This window comes from Thalia democratica, unplaced genomic scaffold, assembly GCF_965202585.1.
Source record: "Thalia democratica unplaced genomic scaffold, ktThaDemo2.hap1.1 HAP1_SCAFFOLD_721, whole genome shotgun sequence".
Lineage (NCBI taxonomy): Eukaryota > Metazoa > Chordata > Thaliacea > Salpida > Salpidae > Thalia > Thalia democratica.
In genome coordinates this window covers 35,001-45,000 of record NW_028139705.1, presented here as the reverse complement: position 1 = coordinate 45,000, position 10,000 = coordinate 35,001, and the positions used below count along the sequence as shown (strand labels likewise).

Below are 10,000 nucleotides of genomic sequence, written 5' to 3'. Positions count from 1 at the left end.
TTTCGTACTGCCCAACACCTCGCGCGCGTGTTAGACTCCTTGGTCCGTGTTTCAAGACGGGTCGGAGACGTGGCCAGCTTAAGCCGCAGACCCCTGGCGTCTGAGCGCTAACGCGAAGAAGGCCTTGTACAAACTCTAGAGACTGCGAGCAGTTTCCAAAGCCGTATTCCAGCGATCAACACGCAGCCTGTCCGAAGACCGACGCGGAATCTCTCCTCGGTCGCCGAGCCGAAGCTAATCGAACGCCTATAACACTCTTCCGAAGAAGAGCTACCTTGCGAACGACCAAAGTCAGCCCAGCAACCGGTCGCGGCCCTCGCCGAACGCTAGTGCAGCGCCGCGACGCCAGCGCAACCGTAAGAGTCTCCGAAGATCACTCAAACAGTAGGACAGCTCTCGCAGCGCCTGAAAACGTCCGGCGACTCGATGGGCGCCTCCGTTTGCCTCCAAGCGGTTTCACGTACTCTTTAACTCTCTCTTCAAAGTGCTTTTCAACTTTCCCTCACGGTACTTGTTCGCTATCGGTCTCGAGCCAGTATTTAGCCTTAGATGGAGTTTACCACCCGCTTAGGGCTGCATTTCCAAACAACCCGACTCCGGGAAAACCGCTAGGACGAATTACGACCGCCGCCAAGGGCCTAACACCCGCTCTGGGAAAAGGCCTCGATCAGAAGAACGTGGGCAGTCGTTGGTTCGCCGCATGCTGAATTCCATACGCTACATTTCCTCGCCCTCCAAAAAGGCTCGGATTTAGCGCTGGGCTTATCCCGCTTCACTCGCCGTTACTAGGGGAATCCTTGTTAGTTTCTTTTCCTCCGCTTAGTGATATGCTTAAGTTCAGCGGGTCGTCCCGCCCGATCTCAGGTCAAAAGTGATGTACTACAAAAGTACATGCGCTTTGTACGTCGGCCTTTTGAAGTCACTTAACTTATTCTCGAGCACCTACCGTCGTTGCTACCTCACCCGAGGCCAGCAGGCTGCTCACGCTTCAGCTGTGAAATCGCCAGACCAGCTGTCTTTGACGACACGCTCCTTAATTAAGAAACGAGTCGCAGGCACTTTCAAACTAATGAAAGGATCGGTGTGTTAAAGACCCTGAGACGGACGTGGCCCCAGGATTACCCGAGGCCGCAATACGCGTTCAGAATATCGATGCTCAATGTGTCCTGCAATTCACATTACTTCTCGGAGCTAGCTCCGTCCTTCATCGACGCTCGAGCCGAGTGATCCACCGCTAAGAGATCTCTCGTGTTAATCAATCTCAATGCAACCAAAAAATCGTGTTCAAAAAGAAGCGGCCGCGCCAGCACTTGCGTGCTGAATTATTACTCCCGCTGTCAGAAAGCAACGCGACCGAACTATAACAGTTACAGGGCTCGGTCCCTTCGAAGAAGAGACGTCGCTTGAAATCAAATTTCGATTCGTTAATGATCCTTCCGCAGGTTCACCTACGGAAACCTTGTTACGACTTTTACTTCCTCTAAATGATCAAGTTCGATCGTCTTTTCGAACACCGGCGAGTGCGTTGCCGCACGTACCAGGCTCAATCGGAGGACCTCACTAAACCATTCAATCGGTAGTAGCGACGGGCGGTGTGTACAAAGGGCAGGGACGTAATCAACGCAAGCTAATGACTCGCGCTTACTGGGAATTCCTCGTTCAAGGGAAACAATTGCAAGTCCCTATCCCTAGCACGACCGGGGTTCAACGGATTACCCGGACCTTTCGGCCTAGGGAACACACGATGATCCGGTCAGTGTAGCGCGCGTGCGGCCCCGAACATCTAAGGGCATCACAGACCTGTTATTGCTCAATCTCGTGTGGCTAAACGCCACTAGTCCCTCTAAGAAGTTGTCTCCGACCCAATGGGTCGAGCAGCTATTTAGCAAGTAAGAGTCTCGTTCGTTATCGGAATTAACCAGACAAATCGCTCCACCAACTAAGAACGGCCATGCACCACCACCCACAGAATCAAGAAAGAGCTCTCAATCTGTCAATCCTCGCTGTGTCCGGGCCGGGTGAGATTTCCCGTGTTGAGTCAAATTAAGCCGCAGGCTCCACTCCTGGTGGTGCCCTTCCGTCAATTCCTTTAAGTTTCAGCTTTGCAACCATACTTCCCCCGGAACCCAAAGACTTTGGTTTCCCGGAAGCTGCCGGACAGTTCTTAAGTTCGACACTGCCCGATCGCTAGTCGGCATCGTTTAAGGTCAGAACTAGGACGGTATCTGATCGTCTTCGAACCTCTGACTTTCGCTCTTGATTAAAGAAAACATTCTTGGCAAATGCTTTCGCAGTCGTTCGTCTTGCGCCGATCCAAGAATTTCACCTCTAACGGCACAGTACGGATGCCCCCGTCCGTTCCTATTAATCATTACCTCGTGCTCCGAAAACCAACAAAATAGAACCGAGGTCCTATTCCATTATTCCATGCAACATTATACAAGCGTAAAGCCTGCTTTGAACACTCTAATTTTTTCAAGGTAAACTTGCCGGACCACCGCAACACTCAGTTAAGAGCACCGCGAAGGCACCGACCAACAAGAACAACAAGGCCAGTGCTAGCCTTTCGACCGACCAACCTCGCCGTCCCTATATCCAACTACGAGCTTTTCAACCGCAACAACTTAAATATACACTTTTGGAGCTGGAATTACCGCGGCTGCTGGCACCAGACTTGCCCTCCAATGGATACTCGTTAAAAAGTTTAAAGTGTACTCATTCCAATTGCAGGACCTCGTACGAGGTCTGCATTGTTATTTTTCGTCACTACCTCCCCGAGCCGGGAATGGGTAATTTGCGCGCCTGCTGCCTTCCTTGGATGTGGTAGCCGTTTCTCAGGCTCCCTCTCCGGAATCGAACCCTGATTCTCCGTCACCCGTTACAACCTCGGTAGGCCGATACCGTACCGACGATAGTTGATAGGGCAGTTGCTTTAATGAGATGTCGCCAGCACTAGGCCGTGCGATCCGCAAGCTTATCCAGAGTCACCATTGTAACGACCCGAAAGCCGGTTAGTTTTGGTCTGATAAATGCGCGCCTCACGTCAGTTCGGCGCTTTACGCATGTATTAGCTCTAGAATTGCCACAGTTATCCATGTAAAAGCGTACAATCAAATGAACCATAACTGATTTAATGAGCCATTCGCAGTTTCACTGTACGTGAGCTCGTACTTACACTTGCATGGCTTAATCTTTGAGACAAGCATATGACTACTGGCAGGATCAACCAGATAACTATCCGAGGGCGTTTAAACCCGTTGCTCGACTGAGCGTTTTTACTGTATAAATACAGACCTTTTCTATCACTCGGCTTAAAAGCCTTGCGAACGTTACTGAAAGTCGGCGCCGGCCTTTTGCTGTTTAAAGCGCCAGCCCGCGTCGACTGCAGCATGCAGCTATACAACTGACTGTTCTTTCTCCCGACCAACCGTTTGCCTTCTGCCGGTTAACTCGTCAGCAGCAACACGCCATCTGTCTGCTGCAGTTACCCGCCTCGAGCCGTGCCTGCCTGCGTCGGCTACTCGTCTCGACGACTTCGCAAAGCTATAAGCCTACCGCCGCTGGACGCTTGTAGTTTTTCATACGCTGCTCCAATGCGTTTACATAGCACGTTCGCCGCCGCTGCAATAGCCGCGCCTCGGGTGCTAAACAGTAATGCTTTAAGCCCGCTTTCTCGTCAAGTCGACCGAACGCACAAACACGTCTCTCTCACTAGTGTAAAGTAATGCATACGTGTATGATGCTCAAATGTTGCTGTTGAACTTTTTTTGCCGATTTTTTCCGATTTTTTTCAATTTCTTTGTTTCTTTTCGATTATTTTAATGTTTTAAGCTTATTTATGCTACGTTTAAATGTTTTAATACTTTTTTATACTTTATTTAATATGTTTAAAAGAAATAAATAAAAAAAAATATGTATAAACTACTTTTTTTAATGTTTTAAATATATATATATTTATTATAAATAAACTTTATTTGTATTATTTTTTATTTAAGCGTACTTTTTAAATCTTTATATTTGTTTTATCGTTTTAAGCACATTGCGATAAATATAATAAACAAAAAATTGAATAAAAATAATAATAATAAAAAAAAAAAAAAAAAAAACATAAGCTTATTTTATATTTTTATTTTATTTTTATTTAAACTTACTTTTCAAACCTTAATACTCGTTTTATTTTTTTAAGCAGATTGCGATAAATATAATAAACAAACAATTAAATGAAAATAAAATAAAAAAATCAAACATAAGCTTATTTTATATGTTACATTTTATCTTTATTTAAACTTACTTTTTAAACCTTTATAGTTGTTTTATTTTTTAAGCACATCGCGATAGATATAATAAACAAACAATGAAATAAAAATAATAATAATAATAATAATAATAATAATAAAAAATCATAAGCTTATTTTGTATGTTTCATTTTATTTTATTTAAAACTTACAATTTAAACCTTTGTATTTGTTCTATTCTTTTAAGCACATCGCGATAAATATAATAAGCAAACAATTTAATAAAAGTAAAATAAAAAAATCAAACATAAGCTTATTTTATATGTTTCATTTTATCTTTATTTAAACTTACTTTTTAAACCTTTATAGTTGTTTTATTTTTTAAGCACATCGCGATAGATATAATAAACAAACAATGAAATAAAAATAATAATAATAATAATAATAATAATAAAAAATCATAAGCTTATTTTGTATGTTTCATTTTATTTTTATTTAAACTTACTTTTTTAACCTTTATAGTTGTTTTATTTTTTAAGCACATGGCGATAGATATAATAAACAAACAATAAAATAAAAATAATAATAATAATAATAATAATAATAAAAAATCATAAGCTTATTTTGTATGTTTCATTTTATTTTTATTTAAACTTACTTTTTTAACCTTTATAGTTGTTTTATTTTTTAAGCACATGGCGATAAATATAATAAGCAAACAATTAAATAAAAATAATAACAAATAAATAAAACAATACGGCTAAACTATAAAAAGAAAACTAAATAACTGATAAATACTTGTAAAACATTATTTGAAAAATGTATTTTGAAACACAACACGATTGATTTATAAATAATAATATATTTTTAATTTGTGTAGTTCATTTAAAGTAGTCTCCCTTTTTGCTTCTGGTTTTATTAGAGTTATATATAACAATAAATGGTGTAGTTTATTTAAAGTAGTCTCCCTTTTTGCTTCTGGTTTAATTAAAATTATATAACACATACTATAGTAAGTTAAATAAACTATAGTAACTTTATAAAACTACTTTACAAAATACATTTGTATAATTTAATAACTTTAAAATAACTATCAAGAATAAAATAGAATAGCTTTAAGTTTAGTATACAATTGGTATGTAAATTGTGTAGTTTATTGAAAGTAGTCTCCTTATTTGCTTCTGGTTTTACTTGAGTTACATAACGTTAAATAAACATACTTAATAAACGTAACCATCAATACTGTCATTTTAATAAAACTAAGTACAAATACATTGAATTAACATAGAACTTTAAAAAGCCTTCGCTAGTATCTGTTGGTAACAGTAAATAACCTATTATGACTCACAATACAGGAGTGCGAAATTTATTTTTCATTTGATTTTTCAGGTATTTATTTATTTGTGGAAATAAACTTTTTTATTACATTAGAAACTAATTGAATTTTTCCTATAACTATACCTATTATTATATTTAGTATGCTTAAAAGTAATAAAATGACACGTCGCGATTATATAATAAACAAACAATCAAACAAACAAAGAAAAAAAAAAAAAAAAAAACTATTTTTTTAAACTTATATTTCAACTATATGTCTTATTTTATTTTCATTTAAACTTACTTTAAACCTCTGTATTTGTTATATATATATTTCAACACAATACGATTAAACTATAAGACAAACAACAAAATAAAATAATCACATTAATAAATACACTAAGCAAATAGCTAGAATAAATATAAATAGTTCAATATATACAATATATTTCTTCCATTTTTAAGTTACTTGTTAAACATATTTATTTAAAAATGTTTCTTTAGAATATAAAACTAACAGTTCTACAAATAAAGAAATTAAAAAGCCAATACACATAACACTAACTTTTCATAAATTAGATATGCAAATATGAACAAAATAGTAACTAAATTCTAAAGCTTTTGTAAACTGTGAACTTATAAACTTATAATAATAATTGCATATTCACCATTCACAATAGCTTTTTATTTAGTACACAACTGGTCTGTAAATTGTGTAGTTTATTGAAAGTATAATCCCGTTTTGCTTCTGGTTTAAATAAAGTTATACAACACATACTAAAGTAAATTAAATAAAGTAATTCACTACTATCGTATTAAATAAAACCAATTTACAAAATACATTAATTTAAATTAAAGTGAACTTTGAACTTATAATAATAATTGCATATTCACTATTCAGAATTTCTTTAAATTTAGTACACAACTGGTCTGTAAATTGTGTTGGTTCTATTCAAGTACTCTCCTTGTTTGTTTTGTTTTAGTTGTATTTATTTTTAGATACTAGCACATTCAATACACATAATAAAGTAAACCAAATAAACTCTATTAATTTAAACTAAGTACAAATACATTAAGTTAATACAAAACTTTAAAAAGCTTTTGCTAGTATCTGTTGGTAACAGTAAATAACTTATTATGACTCACAATACAAAAGTGCAAAATTTATTTTCGTTTGATTTTTCAAGTAGCCACGCTTTTATTTGTTTTTGGACAAAAAGACTTTAAAGTTTTAGTATAAAAGACTAGTTGTATTAATTTTAACTCAGAAAATTGTACTCTACAAGATGGTGCCATTATTTTTTCGATATCTCAAACTGGTCAAACCACTTTTTTAGCGCTCTAATTGGTTTAAACAGCAAATAAGCAAACAGCAAATAACGTTATCTGATTGGCTAAGGTTTTTGTTTGCTAATAACTAGAATTTTCTTTTCTTTTAAGCGTTAAAGAAATGTAAATAAACGAGTAATAAGTATAAATAGGTCAGAAAGAAAAATAGTACAAAAAAGATGAATTCAAAAAGCAAAGGCCTACGGCACGTGGTATTCCCAAGCGGTCACCCATCTAAGTACTAACCACGCCCGACACTGCTTAACTTCCCAGATCGGACGAGATGGGGTGTACTCAGTGTGGTATGGTCGTAGGCGTTTGAAGGCGTTTACAAGCCTTTATAAACCCTTCGGTTTATTTAAAAAACCTATTTGCACTTGATTTACAATCAATTTGATATTTTAAAATTATTCCTTATAAAATTTTAACCTGAATTAACTTTTTTTTTGTTTTTTTAATCAACAGTTACTCCCAAACTGTACTAAAACTGTATTGTAACTGTACAAAAGTGTTTGTTTAAATAATTGTTATCTATAAATTACCTAAGACCAGGAAAAGTAGAAGTAAAGTTTATTGAATTATTAAATAAATAAAATAAAATCGTAAAATAAAATAATACAATATGTTTACAATTTGTCATTGATCTATCCATTTATGTTATTGCATTACAAATACAAACATTGCATACATTCAAGAGTATTATTCATCAATCTTTTCAATATAATAAGTTTTAAATTTATATTTATTTTTAAATAATTCCTGACATTTTAGATTACCTGAGATTTTTTTTTAATTAAATTAATTTTAGTAATTAAATACTTGACGTTCTATTTTGTTTAATTTGATAACTCAACCATGTTTATTTTTTTTACTAATTTAAAAGAACTATTAAACTAAAAGACATTACATACAGCTTCTAAAAGTTTTAAACACCTTAAAAAATATTATTATTTTAAAGATATATTAAAGAACTAAACAGATATTACTCCTAAAAAATCTTGTTAATAATATATAAAAAGTACTCAAAGTCAGACTCGGAAATATATATACTGTTGTATATCTTACTTGAAGTTCACTGTAATTGACACTGTATAACAAAATTATAAAAATCAACCTATTTATATAGCAAAATATTTCTTTATCTTTGTCGTGGCGCGGTGGGTCAGTGGTCTTATCAGCTGACTCATAAGCAGAAGGTTGTAAGATCGAATCCCGCTAGTCGTCACGAAACACCACTATCGTTCAATGTTCGGGCTTCAAATTCTTTGAGATTATACTGTACTATTTATCTATCTAACTAATCTATCTAACAAATGTTGTTCAATCTAGGTTGTGGGTACTTGGGTCGAGTAATGCCTTTGACTTACAATCTGTTGTGGATTGACAATATTCCTCTATCTATCATTAAACAAATCTATCTAATAAATGTTGTTCAATCTAGGTTGTGGGTACTTGGGTCGAGTAATGCCTTTGACCTACAATCTGTTGTTGATTGTCAACATTCCTCTATCTATCAATAATGATTATATTCAATAATAAATGTTGATTAATTCAGTTGTAAGAAAACCAGTGCGCTGGTTAGGTTGGGTAAGGCCTTCGACTTACAATCTTGGGGATTATCAACGTTCATCACAAGTACAGTAACGATCTCATTGAATTTCCAGTTGGAACATAGGATTGTAGTGGTGGCCTACTTTGTAGGTTTTTTGCCTAGTTTGTTTTTTGCCTAGTAGTGTTTGCCTAGTTTGACAAACTATAGTATATATATTGTATAACTTTACTTGTATTATTTTTTATTTAAATTACTACTTATTATTAAAGAATTAAATTTTTTTAGAAAAAAAAACTATGTATTTTAACTAATGCTTATATTATATGTTTTGTTTTATTTTTATTCAAACTTACTTTAAACCTCTGTATTTTTTATACAATACGATTAAACTATATAACAGAAAAATAATTAAATAATCAAACTATTGAATAAGCAGTTAATTAGTGTGTTTTTTTATGCTTCTTTCATTTTTAACTTACTTGTTAACCATATTTCTTTTATTAAAGTATAAAACTAACAGTTACTAAAATAAAATAATCATAAAGTCAATACACAAAACACTAACTTTTTATAATTTAAATATGCAAACATGAATATAGTTATGAATCTATTATTTATTCAAATAGAATTATTCAAAGCTTATAATTATAAAGCTTTTGTATAATGTTTCAATTACAGTGAACTTTAAGTAAGATAAGTTTTTTTTTTTGTAATAACTACAAAATTGGTATTTTAGTTTATTATTAGTAACTAAATACTTATATTTATTATATTTAAAAAAAAACATCTATACTAACTCTAATTTCAAAGCATATTAAATACAAATTTTACCAACTAAATATTTATTTTTATTTTAATTATTATAACTTTCAAACATAAGCTTGTATACCTTATATACCTATATACCTCATATAGTAGGCTTGACATAACATAACATTATTTAATTCTTTTTGTTTGAAATAAACTCATTTAGTTATTAGTAAATTACAACATAAATGTTTATAACAATATAACTAAGATTTAGCTTTTGAGTTAGTAAACTTTGATAGTTTTCTTTTAATAGTTTAATAATCTTTATTTAAGTTCAAGCAAAATTGCTATATATTTAATACACATACAAAAGTAAACTAAGTAAACGTAATTCAATAGTTTCTATTAAGTAAAAGTAATTACAAATACATTAAGTTAATACAAAACTTTAAAAAGCTTTTGCTAGTATCTGTTGGTAACAGTAAATAACTTATTATGACTCACAATACAAAAGTGCAAAATTTATTTTCGTTTGATTTTTCAAGTAGCCACGCTTTTATTTGTTTTTGGACAAAAAAACTTTTAAGTTTTAGTATAAAAGACTAATTGTATTAATTTTAACTCAGAAAATTGTACTCTACAAGATGGTGCCATTATTTTTTCGATATCTCAAACTGGTCAAACCACTTTTTTAGCGCTCTAATTGGTTTAAACAGCAAATAACGTTATCTGATTGGCTTACGTTTTTATTTGCTAATAACTAGAATTTACTTTTCTTTTAAGCGTTAAAGAAATGTAAATAAACGAGTAATAAGTA

General features: G+C 33.4%; 4 non-coding genes across 4 annotated transcripts in view; all 4 read right to left on the bottom strand.

The window, feature by feature from the left end:
• The window catches only part of LOC145846949 (large subunit ribosomal RNA), a 3,631-nt gene extending 2,763 nt beyond the window's left edge, over positions 1-868 (bottom strand). Inside the window, exon 1 of the ribosomal RNA XR_014370970.1 lies at positions 1-868. This exon is cut by the window's left edge and continues 2,763 nt beyond it. This is a non-coding gene — a ribosomal RNA (large subunit ribosomal RNA).
• Positions 869-1,090: 222 nt separating this feature from the next.
• LOC145846932 (5.8S ribosomal RNA) lies at positions 1,091-1,243 on the bottom strand. Its single transcript, XR_014370954.1, has one exon. It is a non-coding gene; the product is annotated as a 5.8S ribosomal RNA (ribosomal RNA).
• Positions 1,244-1,425: 182 nt separating this feature from the next.
• On the bottom strand, positions 1,426-3,233 carry LOC145846944 (small subunit ribosomal RNA). Its single transcript, XR_014370965.1, has one exon. It is a non-coding gene; the product is annotated as a small subunit ribosomal RNA (ribosomal RNA).
• Positions 3,234-7,078: 3,845 nt separating this feature from the next.
• On the bottom strand, positions 7,079-7,197 carry LOC145846948 (5S ribosomal RNA). The gene has a single exon (XR_014370969.1). It is a non-coding gene; the product is annotated as a 5S ribosomal RNA (ribosomal RNA).
• Positions 7,198-10,000: the final 2,803 nt, after the last annotated feature.